The sequence below is a fragment of the Nannospalax galili genome, unplaced genomic scaffold, assembly GCF_000622305.1.
Source record: "Nannospalax galili isolate Female #2095 unplaced genomic scaffold, S.galili_v1.0 scaffold302, whole genome shotgun sequence".
NCBI lineage: Eukaryota > Metazoa > Chordata > Mammalia > Rodentia > Spalacidae > Nannospalax > Nannospalax galili.
The window spans coordinates 5,885,657-5,909,544 of NW_008350120.1; the positions used below are offsets into that span (position 1 = coordinate 5,885,657).

At 46.2% G+C, this 23,888-nt stretch overlaps 1 protein-coding gene across 1 annotated transcript in view; it reads left to right on the forward strand.

The window, feature by feature from the left end:
• Ube3c (ubiquitin protein ligase E3C) overlaps positions 1 to 23,888 on the forward strand; it is a 126,886-nt gene that overhangs the window by 427 nt on the left and 102,571 nt on the right. The window lies entirely within an intron of this gene.

Sequence of the window (23,888 nt, forward strand, 5' to 3'; positions counted from 1 at the left end):
CCACCAGGTATTCCTGAGCAGGTCCTTCCAGGTAGTTCCACCCGGTCAGGTCCTCCTAGCCCAGCCCTCCGGGCTAGGTCCTTCCAAGTAGTTTTACCCGGCCAGGGTTCTCTCAGGTAGATTCCCCCTGGCCAGGCCCTCCCGGCTAGTTTCTCCCACCCATGTCCTGAGCAGGTCCTTCCAGATAGGTCCACCGAGCAGGGTCCTCCCAGATAGGTCCTTCCTGCCAGGGTCAAGCTTTAGCCCGTCCCATTGAGGGCATCTAGAATTGCGCCTTGTGGGCAGGTGGCTTCTGAATGCTGCCGGTAGAATGACACTGCTCCACGTGGTAGGGTGGTCCTGGGAGGGGAGGGCTGGGGACCAGGTGCCATCTCCAGAGTTCACCGCATTTTTATCCAGACACATCCTTATGTAAATGGCACCACTCACACCCTATAAAAGAAGTTCCTGGCCTTCCTGTCCTATGCTTCCCCCCACCAGAGGTGAGAGCACCTCTGACCTCTTGCCACAGATCAGTTTTACCTGTTGCTGAACTTTGTGCAGATGAGGTCAGATGACCTCAGATAAGGTGGGTGAGCTGTCTGTCTTTGTACTTGGCTGCTTCAGCTGGGCAGTCTCTGACAGGTCCATCTCCATTGGTCCACAGCATGAGCGCAATGCAGCTTATCCATTCTGCTGGACATGGGTGTTTGTTGCATGTGTTGGTGGCTGGTGGTATGCTGGATCCATACCTTACACATGTGTTCTGCTGGCACACTTGGCTCCCTGACTGATGTGCCAACAGCTCAGACTCTGAGGGCACCAGTGGCTCACATGGTTGCCAACACTTGGTATTGTGAGTCCTTTGAATTTTGACCACTCTGGTGGGTGCATCTTCCTGGGGGTCTTGCATTTTCCCGGATAGGTAATGGGAGCACGATTCTCCATTCATCTCGTTCCCTCTGGCTTTACAGTAGTCCTTTCCCTCACTGAAAAGCAAGAACTGTAAAGTGATCTTTCTGTCTTTTTGAGACAGGGTCTCCCTGTAGCCCCAGCTGTCCTATGTAGACCAGGCTGGCCTTGAACTCACAAAGATCCACCTGCCTCTGCCTCCCGAGTGCTGGCATTAAAGTGATCTTTCTTTTCATGTCTTAAATTATTTGAAATCTTTCCCTACTCAAGCTTAGTGAAGTTTGGGTTTCTGATTAAATAGAGCCTTTCTTTTTTTCAAATTAAATGGATTTTTTAGTGTTTATTATCTGTATGGACTCTGAGTTGGAAAAGTCTGAGTCTTGCTGAGTTTATAGTCTTTTGGGGAGATACGGCAAACACCATGAGAAGCTAAAGAATGGTGGGCTCATAACTGGCTCTGCGTTTCCTCAGGCTGGTCCACGAATGCAGAGTTGTCTGCCTTGGTCTGGAAGGTGCGTAGAGGAGGGTGGGATGACTGGCCATTGTGGAGGGGCTCCACTGTGGGCTGGGGATAGTGGGTGCACCACGTGCTGCTGCTTCCGTCCTGCCTGGTTCTGCCCCTCCTCCCCTCTGATTTTTTTTTTTTTTTTTTTTTTTTTTGAGATAGAGCCTCACTCTGTAGCTTTAGGTAGCCTCAAACTTTTGGGCTCTCTTGCCTCTGCCTCCCAAGTGTTGGGGTCACAGGTGTGTGCCACATCTGGCAACTTGTTAGCATTTCTGACATCAAGACATATCCCAATGGCAGTTTAATTGGCCGCACTTTTTTTTTTTAGTATGTAGAAAAATGTCTTAGCAGTCATTTGGTTGCAAGTACAGAAGTCCACTGAAACTCACCAGGTGGGCAGAAAAAACAGACAAAAGCATGTTTCTGAGAGGCATATGATGTTTTACAGAATGCAGAAGTCAGAAACTTGGTCAGTCACCATGCCAAGCTTGGCCAGGCAGCAAAGCTCAGTCTTTCGCCTCGAGCCTCATTCCTGGCTATGCATTGGCTGTCATAGGGTTCTATTTATTTCATTCCCACCGGACAGCAGCCATGTATGATTTCCTGGTTCAGGTGCCTTGATCTCCATTCCAGAGTCCCTGGAGAGGAAATGTGCTTGCTGAGCCATGGTTTCCACTGGGAGCTTGAAGGAGCTCTGAGGAGCAAAGATCTGGAACTGTACAAGGCAGTCTGCTGTGTGGTTAGGTCAGGAGACTGCAGAGGAAGAGGGCTCAAGGATTGAGTGCTGAGGTCTCTGCAGCTCAGCCGGTGGGTTGGGCAGGTGTGGAACCTGGGGAATCTGGGTAGACACATAGAGAACTAACTGCCTCGTGGCATAGTGCACAGACTCACAGTTTGGGACAGGAAGGATTACAGACACGCCTTGGAGACCTTAGGAGACTGCTCTCCAGGGAGTGAGTCTCTGGGAGGTGGGTAGGGCCAGGGGTGCTGCATGCTGAAGGGGTGCCTCCGGGTACCCTAGATTTGGAACTGAAAGTTTTGGGGGAGCACTAGAGAGTGTGCTCCTTAGGGTAGCTCTTAGGATGGCACTGCAGTGTGGTGAGAAGTGGAGAAGCCCAGTAGGGGGTGTGGCTGTTTGAGAAGGATTAGAAGATTGGATGCCGGGAGAAGGAATTTAAAGTCTAAGGAAGCTTTGGGTGGTGGGGCAACTTGAGTAAGTTTTAGAGAATAGAACACAGTAAATCCAGGAGGGGGAGGGGTTAGCAATATGGGGAAGAGCATGGAAGAGTCACGTGTGTACAGAGGGAGCACTTTAATCCTGAAAGTGAGAAGTTAAAGCAGGGCTCGATGGTGCACTCCTTTAATCCTAGGCAGAGGCAGGGGATCTCTTGAGTTTGAGGCGGTCTGTTCTGAGTTCCAGGCCAGCAAGGGCTACATAGTGAGACTGCCTCAAAAAGGTGTGTGTGTGTTTGGAGAGGGGTGTGGATATAGAAAGGTTTGTAGGTAGGAGGCATGACTTTCAAGTTTCCTTAGATAACTGAGCTAATAATGGTAGCAGCAGAATTAAGGTCACTTTAATGTCCTTTTTCCTTTAGAGCACCTTTTTAAGTATCAGACAGTGGAGGCTTTCTGGGTATCTAGCCTTGGTTGTCGGTAGCTTCTGCTAGTGGGGAACGTCCTTGAAGCTGTGATGAACCAGTTCTAGTGCAGCATTGTCAAGGGAAGTCCCAGTGCTTTGCACTGTGCATTTTATGAGTCTGACAGATACATAACTACGTACCCCTAACCCTTCCGGCTTCACACAGAATGGTCCTGTTGCCTTACAACCTCTCTGTTCTACTGTCTGCCCCCACCAACCTCTGATTTTCCATCTCCGTAGCGCTGCCTTTCCCAGCAGCTCAGAGTTGGGATTGTGTAGAACACAACCTTTCAGAATGGCTTTGTGTGTTATCTGTTCCTCCATGACTTTTCATGCCCTGATAACTTTTAATTTTTTTCTTACATTTGCTTATTTTGGTTTGGGCATGTGTCACTGTGCTCAATGTGAAGGTCAGAGGACAACTTTTGGAAGTTGATTCTCTCCTTCCACCATGTGGGTCCCGAGGATCAAACTCAGGTCACCAAGTAGCAAGCATCTTTACCCGGTTAGCTATCTTGCCAGCCCATATTTCATTTATTTATTTTTTTTAATTTTAATTTTTATTTTTTTGTCTTTTTGAGACAGGGTCTCCCTGTAGCCCCAGCTGTCCTGGAGCTTGTTATGTAGACCAGGCTGGCCTCGAACTCAAGAAGATCCTCCTGCCTGTGCTTTCCAAGTGCTGGGATTAAAGGCGTGCGCCACCACGCCTGGCTTGTTTTTTTATTTAAAACATTTTAGTTTATTTTTATTTCATGTGTGTGAGTGTATTGCCTGCATGCATGTAAGTGCACCCATGTCCTGCAATGCCCAGAGGTCAGAAGAGGGTGTCACATGCCCTGGAACTGGAGTTACAGACGGTTGTTTGCTGTCATGTGGGTGCTGGGAACGGAATCTGGTTCCTCTGCAAGAGCAGCCAGTGCTGTTAACTGCTGAGCTGTCTCTCTCACCCCCATTGCTTTAGCTTCTAGAGTGTTGGAACCACAACCATGCCCAGCTTGCAAATTGAGTTCTTTCACTAAGCAGTCTGTCTGCTTGTTCTTTGAGGCTGCAGAACTTCCACTCTGCCCCACACAGCATTTCATGGTATTTCATAGTATGTGTGTCTCTTCACCTGGATTGAACGACTCAAGATTGCTTCCAAACTGTGTAGTTATGAATAAAGCCACCACAAACATTTATGTGGACATCAATTTTTACATTTTTTGGGCAAACACCAGTGAGTACCTGTTTTTAGTTTTACTGTTTTTTGCAATGTTGGGGACTGAACCCAGGGTCTTGTGTATGCTAGCTCAGGCTAGTCAGGAATTTACAGTCCTTTGCCTTTAACTCCTAAGTGCTGGGATTACAGTTGTGTGCCACCATACCTCATTCACTCAGTATTATTTTTGAATCATATATTAAAATCATGTTTTGCTTTGTAAAAATCTGCCAACCTGTTTTCTGAGGCTGCTGTCTATTCCCACCAGTTGTGAACTGAGTCTTTGACCCCACAAGGTTCCAGCATTTGGTGCTGTCAGTGTTTGGGTTTTGTCATTCTAACAGGTAGTGCTCTGGCCGCGCTTCAGCTCCTGTAGGTCTTTCCTCTTTTACTAGTAGGTATGTCTTGCTACCTGATGAATTGCAGTGCCTAACAAAGCTAATGGAGCATCTCTTTACATGCTTACTTTCCATATATACAGGGTTTCCTGTAGCCCAGGCTGGCCTTGAACTCCTGATTCTTCTGCACTTACAAGCCAGTCTTGGGACTGTGAGTGTGTGTCACCACACCTGACTGCCATCTGTGCATCTTGGATGAAGTGTCTGCTTAGTTCATTTGCCTGTCTTGATTCATGGTTATGTGATTTCTTGTTAATTTTAGGAGTTCTTTGTATGCATTTTGTATATGCTGCAGATACAAATCCTTTTTCCGATGTGTATTTGTAAGTTTTTTTTCCCCAGTCTGTGACTTTTTTTTTTGGTCTTTTTGAGACAGGGTCTCCCCATAGTCCCAGCTGGCCTGAACTCACTCTGTAGACCAGGCTGGCCTTGAACTCACAGAGATCTGCCTGCCTCTGCCTTCCAAGTGCTGGGACTACAGGCATGCGCCATCACACCCAGCTCTCCAGCCTGTGACTTTTCTTCCATTCTGTTAACAGGACCTTTCCTAGAACAGAAGGTTTTACTCCTAATGAAGTCCAGTATACCAGTTTTTGTTTTCATGGATTGTGTTTCTGCTACTGTGTCTAAGTATTTTCACCAAACCCAGTGCCACCCAGAGTTTCCTTTGCCCTATTTTCTTGAAGTGCCATAGCCTTCCTTGTATTTTACATTCAGGGCTCTAATCCACGTAAGCATTTCAAAATGATTGCCATCACAGTGTGTGCATTTATGGACATACAGTGCCATTTCAGCACATGCATGCAGTGTGTTGAGTGTGACCATTAACCCAGAGACTTGTGCATGTGTCTGGCAAGCACTCTGTCACAGAGCTAGATCTGCAACCCTCCTCATCATTTCTTTTTAAAAAGTAAAAAACCTTTAAAAAAAATGTGTGTGTGTGTGTGTGTGTGTGTGTGTGTACACATGTATGGAGGGCAAAGGACAAGTTTGTGGGAGTTGGTTCTGTCCTTCCACCATGTCGATCCCAGGGTTACAAGGCTTGGCAGCAAGCACGTTTACCTACAGAGACACCTCATCATTTCTTTATATTTGAAGTCTGCAAACTTCTCCCCTACTTCGTGAAGTCTGTAAGAGGTTATCATGGAGTGTGGTCACTTACTAAGCCTTTGGAGCGGTAGAACGTGTTCCTTTCACCTGCTTTGGCTCTTGTCCAGTCTTCCTCTGTCCTTCTCATCCTGTAGTAATTACTATTCTACCTGCGGATTGACTTTTCCTTTTTTAAAGCATTCACTTGTGAAAGAGAACTTAACAGTATTTTTTTTATTTTAATTTTTTGTGATTTTATGTGTATGAGCATTTGGGCTGCGTGTATGTAAAGTGTTCCATGTGTTCAGTGCCCGTGGAGGCTAGAAGGCAGCATCTGATCTCCTGGAACTGGAGTTATGGGTGGTTGTTAGCTGCCATGTAGCTGCTGGGAACTGAACCTGGGCCTCTGCAAGAGCAAACGCTCTTAACTGCTGAGCCGTTTCTCCAGTTCCGCAGTATCTGCTTTCTGTGTCTGGTTTATTTTAACTTGTTTCCTTCAAGTTCCATCTGTTCTGCTACAGATAATTAGGTTTCGTTCTTTGACTGAATAGATGTGCCACATCCTTTGTTCGTTCAGGACAGGCACCTGGATCGGTTTTCTATCTTTTGTGAATAGTGCTGCAGCAAAGACGGGCAGGCGTCTTTCTGACATGCTGATTTCATCTCCTTTTGGGAAGTGATAGCTCAGGAGTAAATCTATCTGCAGTTATTTTTGTTTTTGTTTTTTCTATTTTGTTTTCTTGACATAGTTTTACTTTGTTATCCCAGCTGTCCTGGACCTAGATATTTAGACCAGGCTGACCTCAAACTCACCAAGATCTGCTTGCCTCTACCTCCAGAGTGCTGGGATTAAAGGCATGTGACACCACACTTGGCTTATTTGCAGTTTTTGAGGAACCTTGACACTGGTGTCCATAAACTGCCACAGTAATTTACACGTAACCTGCCAACAGTGTATAAGACTTTTTTTCTACCTTCTCACCAGCATTGATTTTTTTTTTAAAACATTTTATTTTATGTGTATCAGGGTTTTGCCTGCATGTATGTAGGTGCACCCACGTTGTGCAGTGCCCTTGGAGGTCAGAAGTGGGCACTGGATCCCCTGGAACTAGAGTCAGGCAAGGTTGTTACCTGTCATGTGGGTGCTGAGAATCAAACCTGGGTCCTGTGCGAGAGCAGCCAGCACTATTAGCTGCTGAGCATCTCTCCAGCCCCTTGTTTTCTTTTGTGACAGTAGTTTTTTGTTTTGCTTTGTTTTTTTGTTTTGGTCTTTTTGAGACAGGGTCTCCCATTAGCCCCAGCTGGCCTGGAACTTGCTGTGTAGACCAGGCTGGCCTCGAACTCAGATCCACCTGCCTTTGCCTCCCAAGTACTGGGATTAAAGGCGTGCACTGCCACACCGGGCCTTGACAATAGTTTTTGAAACTGAAGGGAAAGTATATTTGTTTATGGTTTCGATTTGTATTTCTTTTATGGCTAATGATATTGAGCATTTTTTTAATATATTTGTTGGCCATTTTTATTTCTTTCTTTTTATTTTCTGGGTGAGGGGGCACACACCTTTAATCCCAGCACTTGGGAGGCAGAGGCAAGAGGATCTCCCTGAAATTGAGGCTAGCCTGGTCTACATAGTGAGTTCCAGGCCAGCTGTGACTACACAGAGACCCTGTCTCAAAAAAACAACAATTTATTTTTATTTATGTGTCTGTATGAGGATAGACCACATGTGTGCAGAAGCCAATAGAGGGTGTCAGAGCCCCGGGAGCCAGAGTTACAGGTGGCTGTGAGCAGTCTGACATGGGTCCTGGGAACCTGGCTCAGGTCCTCTGAAAGAGCAGCCAGCGCTTTGGGCTTCTGGGCATCTGTCTGGCCCCCCATTTGTATTTCTTTGACAAATTGCTCTTCAGACTGTCCATTTCCTTTTTTTTATTGTTTTAACTTTTTTTGGAGACAGGGTCTTACTATGTAGCCCTGACTGGCCTGGAACCCGTTGGGTAGACCAGGCTGGCCTTGCTTCTGCCTCTTGAATGTCAGGATTAAAGGCATGTGCCTTGACACCCAGCTGCTTGTCCATTAAATTTTATTATTTTGAGGTTTTGTGTGTGTTTGAGTTTATGTGTTCTGAATATTAGTCCTTCATCAGAGGCAAATTGACATATTCTCCTGTTCTCTAGGTTGTTGGTTGTCTCATTCTGTTGATGATTTCCTTTGCACAGAATTGATGTTTATTCTAAAGTTTTACTTACTTTGGGCTAGAGAGATGACTCAATGGTTAAGAGCACTATGCTGCCCTTGCAGAGGATCTGGGTTTGGTTTCCAGCACCCACATAGCAGCTCAAAACTGCCAGTAATTCTTGTTCCAGGGGATCTGTTGCCCTCTTTTGGTCTCCCTGGGTACTGCATATACATGGTGAATAAGAGAAACATGCACATATATACATACATGTAGGCAAAACACTGATACACATAAAGAAAAAAATGAATAAATCTTTAAAGATATTTACTTGTGACTGGGCATGGTGGCTCACACCTTTAATCTCAGCACTTGGGAGGCAGAGGCAGGCTGATCTCTTGAGTACAAGGCCAGCCTGGTCTACATAGAGATCTCCAGGACTGGAGAGTTGGCTCTGCTTAAGAGCACTGACTGTTCTTGCAGAGGACCTGGGTTCAATTCCCTGAACCCACATGGTGACTAACAACCTTCCTAACTCCAGTTCCAGGAAATCTGATGCCCTCTTCTAAGCTCAGCAGGCACTGCATGACACGGGTACATTTACACACATGCAGGCAATATATCCATACACATAAAATATATGTGTGTGTGTGTGTGTGTGTATAAAGATTTTTACTTAAGAGTGTGTGTATATATAGTATTATATATTAGCTTCCTAACTGAAGCTTTTCCATCCTAAAGGGAGACCAGGAAACTCAGAAAGTAAAAATTTATATAATCTCAGGAAATCCCTGAAACCTACAGGACTCAGGAGGCCCTCATCTCCCCAGGGTTGCTACACAAGCAGTAAGGAGACTCTACAGCCTATTGAATTGCCTACAAGTTCTTCAGAGAGCGCCAGGGATGCAGTTTTTCATGAGGCGTCCATGCTGGGGTGGGCTTTTCAGTGATGGCAGCTGCCTTTGAGTCATCCATTCTTTTGTAAGTAATCCCAGTAAACTCACTGATTTACTAAATTGGACTTTGGTAGAATGGTTTCTTTGGTCTGTTGTCAGTGCCTGTCTGCTGTGCATATGTGATGTTTGTTCAGTGTCCCCTGTGTGCCCCAGCGCATGTGTGGAGGTTTAAGGGACAACTTTCTGGAGTAGGTCCTCTCCTCGCTGTTTGGAGGCAGGGTGACCCTTGTTTCTGCTACTTTGCTACTTTGTCAGTACTCCGGGCCCCTCATGATTTTAGTTTTACCTGATCATATTTGTCAACTTTTGTTACCTGTGTTTTTGAGGTCCCATTCAAAGAAAGCATTGCTGTGCCAGTGTCTTGAAGTGCATTTCCTGTGTGCTAAGAATTTCATGGTTTCTTGTGTTACATTTGGATCTGTAGAGGGTAGGGATAGGGTGGAGGTCATTCTTCTGGATACGGACATCCACTTTTTTCAGCACTATTGGCTAAGGAAGCTGACCTTTCTCCACTTTGTGTGTTAGTGTCTTTGTCAAGAATCTCTTGGCTGTAAATATGTGGGTTGTGGGATCTCTCCCTTGGTCTGTGTGTCTGGTTGAGGTATTTTATGTTTTGTTTTGTTTTGGATTGCATTATAATCACTCTGCTGTGCTTTGGAAATCTAGAACGTCAGGCTAGACTTCATTTCTGCAGTGCTTAGCACTGCAGATGTGCCACCATGCCCAGCATTATATATCAGGTTTTAAGCCACTGCCATGCTGTCTTAGGTTTTAAAATTATGGGACTGAGGAAATGATGGCCCAGTCAATAAGGAGCTACGCTTGATCCCTAGACTGCATGTCAAAAAGCAAGCAGTAGTGGAACTTTATTAAAATTTCAGTGCTGGGATCTCAGAAGAGGGTATCAGATCCCCTGGAACTGGAGTTACAGACTGTTGTTAACCATCATGTGGGTGCTGGGAACTGAACCCAGGTCCTTTATAAGAGCAACCAGTGCTCTTAAGCCTGAGCTGTCTTTCCAACCCCTCCCTTTTCAAGACAGGGTCTCCCTATAGCCTCAGCTGGCCTTGAACTCTATGTAGACCAGGATGGTCTTGAACTCACAGAGATTCGCCTGCCTCTGCCTCCTGAGTCCTGGGATTAAAGGTGCTATTAACGTACAGCATTATCTGGAATTTTGATACTGATTTATTTTTGTCAGTGTCCAGTTTGTCATCCTTTATTAAAAGAACCATCATTTCTCCATTGAATTGTTTGCTGGTTTTTCAGAGATCAGCTCTTTCTCCAGACAGTGTCTGAGTTCTTTCCTCTGCTCCATCAATGTCTCTTTTCTGTCAGCACCAACCCAACCTTTAGAGCTCTCTAGTGCCAGTTCTCTGACTTTGTTCTCTTTTTCTAAAATTTTTATTACACTTTGTGCTGGATAGCTTTAGTGTCAACTTGACACACCTGGGTTGAGGGAGTCTCAATCAGGGAATTGCCTCTATTGGACTGGCCTGCGGCCATGTCTGTGGGGCATCTTCTTGATGAGTGATGTGGGAGAGCCCAGCCCACTGTGGGTGGTGCCACCCCTGGGCAGGTGGGCCTGTGTTGCATAAGAAAGCAGGCTGAGCAGGGGGCAAAGAGAGCAAGCCAGTAAGCAGCTTTCCTCCATGGCCTGTGCTCCAGCTCCTGCTTCCAGGTTCCTGCCCTGAGTTCCTACCTTGGGCTCCCTGATGAACTGTGACCTGGGAGTTGTAAGCTGAATAAATCCTTTCCTCCCCAAGTTGCTATTGGTCAGAGTGTTCTGTCACAGCAATGAAGAACAAACTAAGACACACTTATTTATTCATTGCATGCAATGATACGTATGGAGGTCAGAGGGCAACTTTTTGGAGTTGATTCTCTCCAGCCTGGGCTCCAGGGATTGCACTCAGGTCATTCGGCTTGGTGGCAAGCACCTTTACCCACTCAGTCATTTCGATGGCCCTTTGTGCCTTAATATTGGGTTGGCTATTCTGGGTGTTTTGTTTCTTTTTTTAATATTTTATTTATTATTATTATTTTTTTTTCTTGTCTTTTTGAGACAGGATCTCCCTGTAGCCCCAGCTGTCCTGGAACTCACACTGTAGACCAGGCTGGCCTCGAACTCTCACAGATCCGCCTGCCTCTGCCTCCCAAATGCTGGGATGGGTTTTTTTTTTTTTGTTTTTTTTTTTTTCTTTTCTTTTGGAGACAGGACCCCCCTGGACCCCCGGCTGTCCTGAACCTCAAAATGTAGCCCGGGCGGCCCTCGACCTCTCAAAGATCCCCCTGCCTCTGCCTCCCAAATGCTGGGATGGGTTTTTTTTTTTTTGTTTTTTTTTTTTTCTTTTCTTTTGGAGACAGGACCCCCCTGGACCCCCGGCTGTCCTGAACCTCAAAATGTAGCCCGGGCGGCCCTCGACCTCTCAAAGATCCCCCTGCCTCTGCCTCCCAAATGCTGGGATGGGTTTTTTTTTTTTTGTTTTTTTTTTTTTCTTTTCTTTTGGAGACAGGACCCCCCTGGACCCCCGGCTGTCCTGAACCTCAAAATGTAGCCCGGGCGGCCCTCGACCTCTCAAAGATCCCCCTGCCTCTGCCTCCCAAATGCTGGGATGGGTTTTTTTTTTTTTGTTTTTTTTTTTTTCTTTTCTTTTGGAGACAGGACCCCCCTGGACCCCCGGCTGTCCTGAACCTCAAAATGTAGCCCGGGCGGCCCTCGACCTCTCAAAGATCCCCCTGCCTCTGCCTCCCAAATGCTGGGATGGGTTTTTTTTTTTTTGTTTTTTTTTTTTTCTTTTCTTTTGGAGACAGGACCCCCCTGGACCCCCGGCTGTCCTGAACCTCAAAATGTAGCCCGGGCGGCCCTCGACCTCTCAAAGATCCCCCTGCCTCTGCCTCCCAAATGCTGGGATGGGTTTTTTTTTTTTTGTTTTTTTTTTTTTCTTTTCTTTTGGAGACAGGACCCCCCTGGACCCCCGGCTGTCCTGAACCTCAAAATGTAGCCCGGGCGGCCCTCGACCTCTCAAAGATCCCCCTGCCTCTGCCTCCCAAATGCTGGGATGGGTTTTTTTTTTTTTGTTTTTTTTTTTTTCTTTTCTTTTGGAGACAGGACCCCCCTGGACCCCCGGCTGTCCTGAACCTCAAAATGTAGCCCGGGCGGCCCTCGACCTCTCAAAGATCCCCCTGCCTCTGCCTCCCAAATGCTGGGATGGGTTTTTTTTTTTTTGTTTTTTTTTTTTTCTTTTCTTTTGGAGACAGGACCCCCCTGGACCCCCGGCTGTCCTGAACCTCAAAATGTAGCCCGGGCGGCCCTCGACCTCTCAAAGATCCCCCTGCCTCTGCCTCCCAAATGCTGGGATGGGTTTTTTTTTTTTTGTTTTTTTTTTTTTCTTTTCTTTTGGAGACAGGACCCCCCTGGACCCCCGGCTGTCCTGAACCTCAAAATGTAGCCCGGGCGGCCCTCGACCTCTCAAAGATCCCCCTGCCTCTGCCTCCCAAATGCTGGGATGGGTTTTTTTTTTTTTGTTTTTTTTTTTTTCTTTTCTTTTGGAGACAGGACCCCCCTGGACCCCCGGCTGTCCTGAACCTCAAAATGTAGCCCGGGCGGCCCTCGACCTCTCAAAGATCCCCCTGCCTCTGCCTCCCAAATGCTGGGATGGGTTTTTTTTTTTTTGTTTTTTTTTTTTTCTTTTCTTTTGGAGACAGGACCCCCCTGGACCCCCGGCTGTCCTGAACCTCAAAATGTAGCCCGGGCGGCCCTCGACCTCTCAAAGATCCCCCTGCCTCTGCCTCCCAAATGCTGGGATGGGTTTTTTTTTTTTTGTTTTTTTTTTTTTCTTTTCTTTTGGAGACAGGACCCCCCTGGACCCCCGGCTGTCCTGAACCTCAAAATGTAGCCCGGGCGGCCCTCGACCTCTCAAAGATCCCCCTGCCTCTGCCTCCCAAATGCTGGGATGGGTTTTTTTTTTTTTGTTTTTTTTTTTTTCTTTTCTTTTGGAGACAGGACCCCCCTGGACCCCCGGCTGTCCTGAACCTCAAAATGTAGCCCGGGCGGCCCTCGACCTCTCAAAGATCCCCCTGCCTCTGCCTCCCAAATGCTGGGATGGGTTTTTTTTTTTTTGTTTTTTTTTTTTTCTTTTCTTTTGGAGACAGGACCCCCCTGGACCCCCGGCTGTCCTGAACCTCAAAATGTAGCCCGGGCGGCCCTCGACCTCTCAAAGATCCCCCTGCCTCTGCCTCCCAAATGCTGGGATGGGTTTTTTTTTTTTTGTTTTTTTTTTTTTCTTTTCTTTTGGAGACAGGACCCCCCTGGACCCCCGGCTGTCCTGAACCTCAAAATGTAGCCCGGGCGGCCCTCGACCTCTCAAAGATCCCCCTGCCTCTGCCTCCCAAATGCTGGGATGGGTTTTTTTTTTTTTGTTTTTTTTTTTTTCTTTTCTTTTGGAGACAGGACCCCCCTGGACCCCCGGCTGTCCTGAACCTCAAAATGTAGCCCGGGCGGCCCTCGACCTCTCAAAGATCCCCCTGCCTCTGCCTCCCAAATGCTGGGATGGGTTTTTTTTTTTTTGTTTTTTTTTTTTTCTTTTCTTTTGGAGACAGGACCCCCCTGGACCCCCGGCTGTCCTGAACCTCAAAATGTAGCCCGGGCGGCCCTCGACCTCTCAAAGATCCCCCTGCCTCTGCCTCCCAAATGCTGGGATGGGTTTTTTTTTTTTTGTTTTTTTTTTTTTCTTTTCTTTTGGAGACAGGACCCCCCTGGACCCCCGGCTGTCCTGAACCTCAAAATGTAGCCCGGGCGGCCCTCGACCTCTCAAAGATCCCCCTGCCTCTGCCTCCCAAATGCTGGGATGGGTTTTTTTTTTTTTGTTTTTTTTTTTTTCTTTTCTTTTGGAGACAGGACCCCCCTGGACCCCCGGCTGTCCTGAACCTCAAAATGTAGCCCGGGCGGCCCTCGACCTCTCAAAGATCCCCCTGCCTCTGCCTCCCAAATGCTGGGATGGGTTTTTTTTTTTTTGTTTTTTTTTTTTTCTTTTCTTTTGGAGACAGGACCCCCCTGGACCCCCGGCTGTCCTGAACCTCAAAATGTAGCCCGGGCGGCCCTCGACCTCTCAAAGATCCCCCTGCCTCTGCCTCCCAAATGCTGGGATGGGTTTTTTTTTTTTTGTTTTTTTTTTTTTCTTTTCTTTTGGAGACAGGACCCCCCTGGACCCCCGGCTGTCCTGAACCTCAAAATGTAGCCCGGGCGGCCCTCGACCTCTCAAAGATCCCCCTGCCTCTGCCTCCCAAATGCTGGGATGGGTTTTTTTTTTTTTGTTTTTTTTTTTTTCTTTTCTTTTGGAGACAGGACCCCCCTGGACCCCCGGCTGTCCTGAACCTCAAAATGTAGCCCGGGCGGCCCTCGACCTCTCAAAGATCCCCCTGCCTCTGCCTCCCAAATGCTGGGATGGGTTTTTTTTTTTTTGTTTTTTTTTTTTTCTTTTCTTTTGGAGACAGGACCCCCCTGGACCCCCGGCTGTCCTGAACCTCAAAATGTAGCCCGGGCGGCCCTCGACCTCTCAAAGATCCCCCTGCCTCTGCCTCCCAAATGCTGGGATGGGTTTTTTTTTTTTTGTTTTTTTTTTTTTCTTTTCTTTTGGAGACAGGACCCCCCTGGACCCCCGGCTGTCCTGAACCTCAAAATGTAGCCCGGGCGGCCCTCGACCTCTCAAAGATCCCCCTGCCTCTGCCTCCCAAATGCTGGGATGGGTTTTTTTTTTTTTGTTTTTTTTTTTTTCTTTTCTTTTGGAGACAGGACCCCCCTGGACCCCCGGCTGTCCTGAACCTCAAAATGTAGCCCGGGCGGCCCTCGACCTCTCAAAGATCCCCCTGCCTCTGCCTCCCAAATGCTGGGATGGGTTTTTTTTTTTTTGTTTTTTTTTTTTTCTTTTCTTTTGGAGACAGGACCCCCCTGGACCCCCGGCTGTCCTGAACCTCAAAATGTAGCCCGGGCGGCCCTCGACCTCTCAAAGATCCGCCTGCCTCTGCCTCCCAAGTGCTGGGATTAAAGGTGTGTGCTACCACACCTGACATTATTATTATTTTTTAAGAGAGCATAGGGTAAGGGTTTATTTACAGAAGAGCGGGTACTCCACATTTACGGCCTTGTTGTAAAGTCCACACTCAAATACTGATCCTGTGACCTCCCGACAGCCACATAAAATGGTGAAAGAGGCGTCTCTTGGTGTTCTCAGCTTATTATATCCTTTGCCCGTCCTCCCACAAGCAGCTAAGGTCAACTGATTGGGTGGGAGGGGTAGCTGATTCCCCCCTCGACTCCTTTTGATTAGCGTGGGAAGATATGACTATAGCTTGCTGGCATAGTGGTCGGAGGACATTTCTGGTTAACATTCCACCCCTTCTTCCAGCTCCTACATTCTTTCCGCCAACCACTTCTGAAAAAGTCCCTGAGCCTTAGAGGCGGTGGTAGGTATGGGATGATCTTCCTCCCGTTGTGGCAAGGCACTGAGCTTTCGGGTCTCTGCATCATCTGTTTTCCATGGACTGTTGGCCAGTTTCAGTGGGATTCCATCTACTGTAAAAACACAGCAAGAAGCAAAAACATCTAAACAGTAACTGCTAAAATAACTTAACCTATGGGTGTAAACAAATGCTTGGTTGGTACTTTAGCAGGTACATCAATTCCATCTAACAAAGCAATTGCAGTGACTTCCCACTGGGGCCTGTGTTCTCCCTGCCACAGGGGGTTGGCCAGGTCTATACTTTTGCTTCTTCTTAAGAGTCCCTTTGTTTAGATTTTGGTTGGAACTGTTGAATCTGTAGATGAGGTTCGGGAGAGGTGATATCAGGTCGTCCCCGCTGTGACCATAGAATCTCTCCACATTTGTTCCGTTCAACTGGGTATATATTTTGTTAGATTTACACTTAAGTATTTGATTATTTTGGTGCTAAATGGTTTTGGGTGTTTTTGTTTTTCGGGGTGTGCCTTTTTGAGACTAGGTCTCTCTGTAGCCCCAGCTGGCCTGGCCTGGAACTCATTATGTAGACCAGGCTAGCCTTGAACTCACAAAGATCTCCCTGCCTCTGCCTCCCAAATGCTGGGATGGGTTTTTTTTGTTTTTTGTTTTTTTGTTTTTCACTTTCAAATTCCAATTGCTCAGCATGTGGGCTCCAGACAACCTAGGCAAGCATTGTTGTGACAGAAAGCCAGGTGTGTGCGTGTTGGGTGAAAACATTCTTCACTAGTGTTTCCTGAGGGAACCCAGGCACCTGTGTCCTGTGAGCTGACCATAGACAGACAAACTAGGTTTCTCTCCAAGCTTAATTCTGTTTCCTGACAATGAAATTCTGTCTTAAAACTTATACATATTTATTGTACAATTACTCATGCTTATCTTTTATTTTTGAATACTTGTTTTTATTTTGTGAGCATTGGGACATAACAGTTTATAATAACTTTACAAAATTGAATTACTTCAACTTTGAGGTGCTCATTGTTGGGCTTTTCATACATTTTGATCTCTTGAAAAGTTGTTTAGATTCCCAGTTCTGACAGCAGGGGTGCCCTTGCAGCCTGTTTCTTTGTGGAGGTAACTTGTCACAGCCCCAGGAATCTGCTGTGTCTCCTTTGTTTCCGCTCTGCACTCAGCTGTCCCCTCTGCAGGAGGCTCACAGGCTTCCAGAGATTTCCACTGTGCCTGTACAGTCACCACTGAACACAGAGCAGGCCCTGAGAGCAGGCCCAGTCCTTGCAGACAGTTCAGCCACAGAATGGGTGGTCCCTAAACTTCTTAGACTTGCAGAATTTAAGGATTGGGATAGTGTCAGGTATGAGTAAAATAAATAGAAACAGCACTCAGTAGTCCAGGGAAGCTGAGTCCTTCAGAGGCTGTGCTCGTCCCTGGGCACTCTGCTCCCAGTGCTGAATTTGAACTCACTTTTGGTTATACTGATGAAACTGTTCTTAAAAACTGTTTTCAGGGGGCTGGAGACATGGCTCAGCAGTTAAGAGCACTAGCTCCTCTTGCAGAGGACCCAGGTTCAGTTTCCAGCACCCACATGGTGGCTAACAACCATCTGTAACTCCGGTTCCAGGGATGTATCACCATCTTCAGGTTTCCACAGACACTACATACGCATGGTGCACTTACATACACACAGGCAAAACACTCATACACATAAAATAAAAAATAAATATAGCCAAATACATATAGCTGGAGAGGTCATAGAGCTCAGGGAAAACTCCAAGGCTGTCACATCCCTAGACCAACATAATATGGATCCTTAAATCTATAGACAAGTATCCCAGTCACCACCCATGAAAGAAGCTTCGTTTTCAAGAGACAGAAATAATTACAGAGTTCCACAACTGGTCACACACACAGATTGTCTATGAATTACCCAAGTCTAAGGCACATCTAGGATGCACCCTCTAACCTAAGGCTCACGGAACATAGGACCAAGGGATGAAGAGAGCACTAATGCATCTTTCAGTTCTCATCGATGAAGTTCCCCCATGCAACAGAGGCCCAGATGGTCACAAATGGCCAAAACTTCAGAGTGGACAGGACTCCTACATTAAGGTCCACCCACCCAGGGCTCAGGGACCATTGCAGAAGAGGGGGCAGAAAGATTGTAAACAGAGGCAGAGAGGAGGTGCATGACCATATGGAAATAGTCCTCCAGGGGCCTGGGACTCTTATCATACAAAACCTACAGCAATGGTGTCAGCATGTACAAGACCCATGTAGACTTAAGCAGCCAAACCCCACAAAACTGTGGAGATGAACAGCAGGCCCCAATCTTAGTTGAAGAATTACTGGAAGCTGTTCACTGCTGGGTGAGGAAGAGCAGATCTTAAAGGGAGGGACACTAGATAGGCTGCTAGACCCCAGTGGATGAACTTGCACTGAAGGACATCTAGGGACACTTAACTTTACATGATAGGCCTTAGGTGAACAAGGAGGTATGAACCCCTTTGGGTGGCTTATGGGAGGTGCCAAAGGGGAAGGGGGCATAAAGATGATTTTCTGTATGAAACACACAAAAATACAATAGAAAATTTTAAAAATATGAATATAGCAAAAAATTAAAATTTAGTTTTCTTTTCATTCTGTGTCATATCCCCCCCCCCCCATCTTTCTCTCTTTTGAACTTGGCTTCTGGGCTTTCCACAGGCTCCCAGAACTGTGCCCTCCTGTACAATTAATCATGTAGGTATGCACATTCCTCTCCTTCTTTTAAACATGGGCTAGAACACACTGAGCCCTGGTGCCTGTTAACCTCCCCTGTGTAGTCCAGCTGGGGGAAGGGCACAGCAGGAGGCCCACTGTGCTGCTCTGAGTGGCTCTGGGACTGACTGCACAATGACTGTTCCATTTATGTAGCTACTGAGGATTTAGATGGCTGGAAGTTGTTTTTGTTTTGGCTGTTTGAGACCGATATCACTCAGGAGCCCTGGCTAGTCTGGAACTTGCTGTGTATAGACTAGGTTTGTCTGAAAATTTGCGCAACCCTCCTGCTTCTGCTTCCTAAATGCTGGGATTATAGGTGTTTACCACCATATTTGGAAAGGTTTTGTTTTTTTTTTCCTCTCCCCCTAAGTCAAATATCTCTTCAAGGAGTATTCTTGTGTGTATGGTATCACTGACTATGAACTGCTAAGTGCAAAGCTCTGAATTTAATAGATATTTCTAAGTTCCTCTCTAAGAAACTTTTATCAGTGTGTGAAAGTGACTCCTTTATCTGCTCTGCACAGTGTTGGCTCTGCACACACGGTGTTAGCTCACTTTGTTTACCAAACAGGTAAAAATAGTCTTGATTTCTTTATTATTTTAACTGCATTTTAACAATGTGTGTTTTTGGAGTTCATCTGCATTGTGGATCTGCACAGACCATGCTGTTTCTGTGGATTCTTATCTGAATTTCTGTATGCCTCCTTTGTAGGTTGGTTTATTTTTAGCAGTTGTGAATTGCACTTTTACTAGTGTGAGTCATAATTTTACTAGTGTACTCATAATTGCAAATTAGGATCGTCCTGTGTTTTTATTCCCCTGACTGCTGAGCCTGATACCACTTACAGGCTAAAGGGAAAAAGTTCTTTTTAAAGCCTAAGGTGAAGATGGTGATAAAAATGAAGGATTTCAGGGCTGGAGAGATGGCTCAGCAGTTAACACTGATTGTTCTTATAGAAGACCTGGGTTTGAATCCCAGCACCCACATGGCAGTTAACAACTGTCCCTAACTCCAGTTCCAGGGGATCCGACAGCCTCTTCTGTCCTCCTCGGGCACTGCACAACATGGGTACACTTACCTACATGCAGGCAATTACATACATACACATAAAATAAAACAATAAAATTTTTTTTTTTTTTTTTTTTTTTAAAGAAGGATCTTGGGGCTCAGCAGTTAAGAACACTGGCTGCTCTTTCAGAGGACCTGGGTTCGGTTCCTAGCACCCACGTGGCATCTAACAACCGTCCCTAACTCCACTTCCAGGGGATCCAGCACCCTCTCTGACCTCTGTGGGCATTGCATGGCACGGGTGCACTTAAGTGCCGTGCATGCAAGCAATACAATCATATACTTAAAATGAAATAATTTTTTTAAAATGAAGGTGCTCATTCTGACAGGGGTGATCGGCCTGAGTCTCCATCACACTAATGACTCTGGAGGCCATCTTTTTTCTCTTACAAACTTGCTAGCTGAGAAGAAAACACAAAGCATTAAGTAGATCAAGATTTTTGAGGTTGGGTTTTTATGCGGTGGCTGAGAGTGAAATTGGCCTGTTGTATGCCCCATTCCAGGTGAGACCACCTACACAAGCTTAGTTTTGCAGCCATTCCAAGTTCTCTGAAAGATGTGTGAGTAAATGGCCCAAGTGCCTGCACAGTGACAGCTAACACCCCCTGTTGCGCTGCAGAGGCTAGGGTTCAAATGGACCAAATGGGTAGCCTGCTGCTAAAGTCATGGTAGGAAGTGATGACCAGTGACAAAGCAAATAACTAACAAGAGTCTTTTGTCTGATGTTGCAATTGCATCCACAGATAGACAGGGCCAGGTTGTGGAGCTGCTCTTCTCCAGGGCAGATGGTTGCTCTGCTCTCTGGGAGGAACAACTCATGACATGCTGGTTAGTGGCTCCTTTGCTGAATAATCAAGGCCAACCAGACTTTTTAAGAATTTATTTATTTATTTATTTATTTTATGTGTATGAGTGCATTGCCTGCACGTAATTGAGTGTACCTGTGTCGTGCAATGCTGCGGAGGTCAGAAGAGGGCTTCGGATTTCCCTGGAACTAGAGTTAAGGATGGTTCGTGCTGGGAATCAAACCCGGGTCCTCTGCAAGAGCAGTCAGCACTTTTAACTGCTGAGCCATCTCTCCAGCCCCCTCAAGACTTTAAAAAAAAAAATTATTTCTATTTTGTGTGCATGTTGCCTGCATGTGTGTGTGCCCATGTTATACAATGCTTGTGGAGGTCAGAAAAGGGTGTCAGATACCCCTGGAACTGGAGTTATGGCTGGCTTATAGCCGCAATGTGGGTGCTGGGAATCGAACCCGGGTCCTCTGCAAGAGCAGCCAGTGCTTTTAACTGCTGAGCCATCTCTCCAGCCCCCATGAAGATTTTTCTAACTCCTAAATTAGAGGAAATCCTTTATAGTGTGTTGATAACTTCATGATCTAAGCATGGTGCCACTGGAAAAGTAGAGGTGGTATGTTGGTTGAATAAAAGGGCTTGGTCTGTTGTGCCCCATCACTGGGAACTTGACCAAACCAAATCTGCTGCTTTCTGTATGCAAAGGCAGCACTCCTGATGCCTTCTGTGTGGGAATATTTGAGTGTCACTGTGTGGAGTGTCGAATGACCACTCTGGTTAGAGGCAAACGCCTGCTTTTCCCTCACATTGGAAGCTGCAGGGAAGCCCTTCTTATCATGGGGAATGCCAGGTTTCTGGAGTGTGGGGTTCTGTCTGATTTGTGTTGGGTTTTCTTACAGCTTTTGTTTTTGTTTTGTTCCTAATCCTCCTTCCATCTCCCAAGTGTTGGGATTACAGGCATTTCATAAAAATTTTTTTGCTTTAGGGCTTGAGGAGGGCGTTGGTGACTCAGCTGATGAAGCATTTGCTGTGGAACAATGAGGACCTGAGTCAGAAGAGCCGTGGTGGCACACGCCTGCAGCTTCAGTGCTGGGAAGGTGGAGCCAAGTGGGTTCTTGAAGCTTACTAGCTGGCCAGCCTAGACTAATCAGCAAGCCCAGGTCCCAGTGAGAGATCCTGTCTCAAAAAACAAAGTTGGGGGGCTGGAGAGATGGCTCAATGGTTAAGAGCACTGACTGCTCTTGCAGAGGACCCAGGTTTGATTCCAGCACCCACATGGCAGCTGCGAACCGTCCTTAACTTCAGTTCCAGGGGAATCCGAAGCCCTCTTCTGACCTCCGCAGCACTGCACGACACGGGTGCACGCACATACATGCAGGCAGTACACTCATACACATAAAATAGAAATAATAAATAAAATATTAAAAAAAAAACAAACAAGGTTGGACGGCTCCTGAGGAATGTTGCCCAAGGTTGTCCTCCACAGGCACATACACAGTGCACCTGAACACATACATGTGTGTGTGCACGCACGATTTATTCAGTTTTTATATAGTACAGTGTTTTTAAATTTAAGTGTCCTAGTTAGCTTTCTATTATGTGATGAAACATTGATCAAAACAGACTTAGAGAGGAAAGCTTTGTTTCTTCAGTGTATTTTTTAAATTGAATTTTTGTGCATATCATACAGTACGTCTTGATCATATTTACATCCTTTCCTAGCTGTACCCCCTCCCCCGTAGCCTGCCCACAGGATTTCATTCATTCTGTCATATATGTTAAGGTCTATTGAGTCAAGTTTTTGTACCTAGATGTCTTTGGGTGTGAGTTCATGCACTGGAACCTGGTTAGTGTGTTTAGCATCATTTCCTTAGAGAAGATTGCTTCTCCTTTACCCAGTAGTGATCAGCTGTAAACAGTTCCTCTGCTAAGGTTACCTCCTGCCCATTTCCCTAGCTCTATACTGGTTTTTGTCTTGAGTTTGCATGGGTCTTGGACATGCTGTTGCCATTGATGTCAGTTCATATGAGCAAGTTGAGGAGCCTGGAGGACTCTGTTTCCTTATGGTTATATGCCATCCCTGGCTCTTATGATCTTTCCACCCCTTCTTCCACAATGGTCCCTGAACACTGGCTGGGTGAGGTTTAATATAGGAGTCCTGTCCAGGGACACACACTCTGTAGGCTCTTATTCTTTACACTTTGGGCAGTTGTGGCCTTCTGTAGAAGTTCATCGCCCTCTGTTGCATGAGGAAGCTACACTGGTGAGAGTTGAGAAATGCGTTGGTATTCTCGCTATCCTGTTCCACTTTATTCCATGCATCTTAGGTGGAGAGGTTCCATTGTAGATGTGTCACTAAGGGCTGGGCATCTCACAGACATTTATTCTCTGTCTGTGACCAGGTGTAGAAGTCTATGATATAGTCTCCATCTGTTACAAAAAGAAGCTTCTTTGTTGAGTGGTGACTGGTATACTTGTCTGCAAACATATTTAGCATACAGTAAGAAATTACATTTGTCTGGGGATGTGACAGACGTAGGGTTTTCTCTAGGATCTGCCACCTCTTCAGCTGTGTGTATTTGGCGATGTTTATTGTGCTGAGTAGCTTTAGTTGTCAACTTGACACACCTGGGTTGAGGGACCATCAACTGGGGTATTGTGTTAATTGTTGAGAGATGTGGGAGGGCCCAGCCCACTGTGGGCAGTGTCACCCCTGGGCAGGTGGTCTTGTATAAGAAAGGAGGCTGAGCATGGCCAGGGGCACAAGCCAGTAAGCAGTGTTCCTCCATGGCCTGTGCTTCGGCTCCTGCCTCTAGTTCCTACTTTGGGCTCCTTGATGAATTGTGACCTCGGAGATGTAAACCAAATCCTTTCCTCCCCAAGTTGGTATTGGTCAGAGTATTTTGTCACAGCAACAGAGAAACAAACTAGAACAGAAATGTGCCACACATGAGTTCCCTCCCATTGAGTAGGCTTTAAGTCCAATTAGGTAGCTGTTGATTATCCCCAAAGATAAAAGTGCCACTCCTGCACCAATAGTTTGTTGTGCCAAGTCATTTTAGTTACTAGACTTTGGAGCTGGGTTGGACCATTGACTGATTTTCTCCCTTCATAACTTGCATAGTGTCCTCCAAAACTATGAGAGCTAGACTTCAGGGAGGAGGCTTCGAGGTCAGTTCCAGCTCCATTACTCCAAATCCTGTGTCCGAAGTATGTCCTATCTTCAGCAATAGGGTCTTCTGTTCAAGTTCTGGGAGGTAATGAAGGGCTGTCGCAATAGCCTATGTTATTTTGGGAGTCTCTTCAACTATCCAGACGAACAACTTGAAGGGAGGCTTCTTTTGTCTGGCACTGTGTTTCTTGTTACATGTCTGTTAGCTATGCACATGCACTCATGTACAGATGTTGTATGTGTGTTTTTCAGCAGCTTTTAAACTAATACATTCCCTGTGGTTTTTTTAACACTATAAGCATTATTTATCTCTTATTTCTCCCTGTCTAACCTCCTCCCATCTAGTTACTCTCATCCAGTTAAAGTACACCATTTTCCCCTTGGTAATACCTATCTCCTATTATCCCCTCTCTTGAGCTCCTTCCACCTTAGCCTAGGTTCTTTGTATAGCCTTCCCTCCTCCCTTCCCAGGTAAATAGCCCCCTTTTCCCAATTTCCCCCTCTCGGGCTTTTTCTTTCCCTTTACCTCCCTTGTTCCTTTCCATTATCCTGACTCCTGCTGTTACATCAGGATGTATACTCACATATAAGGATTTGGTGCTAGGACCCACAGATAAGGGAGAACATATGTCTTTTGTTTTTCTGAGTCTTGTTACTTCACTTAGTGTACCAGTTTCTCATTCCATGCATGTTCCTGCAAAATTTGTGATTTTGTCTTCCTTCCTTCCTTCCTTCCTTCCTTCCTTCCTTCCTTCCTTCCTTCCTTCCTCC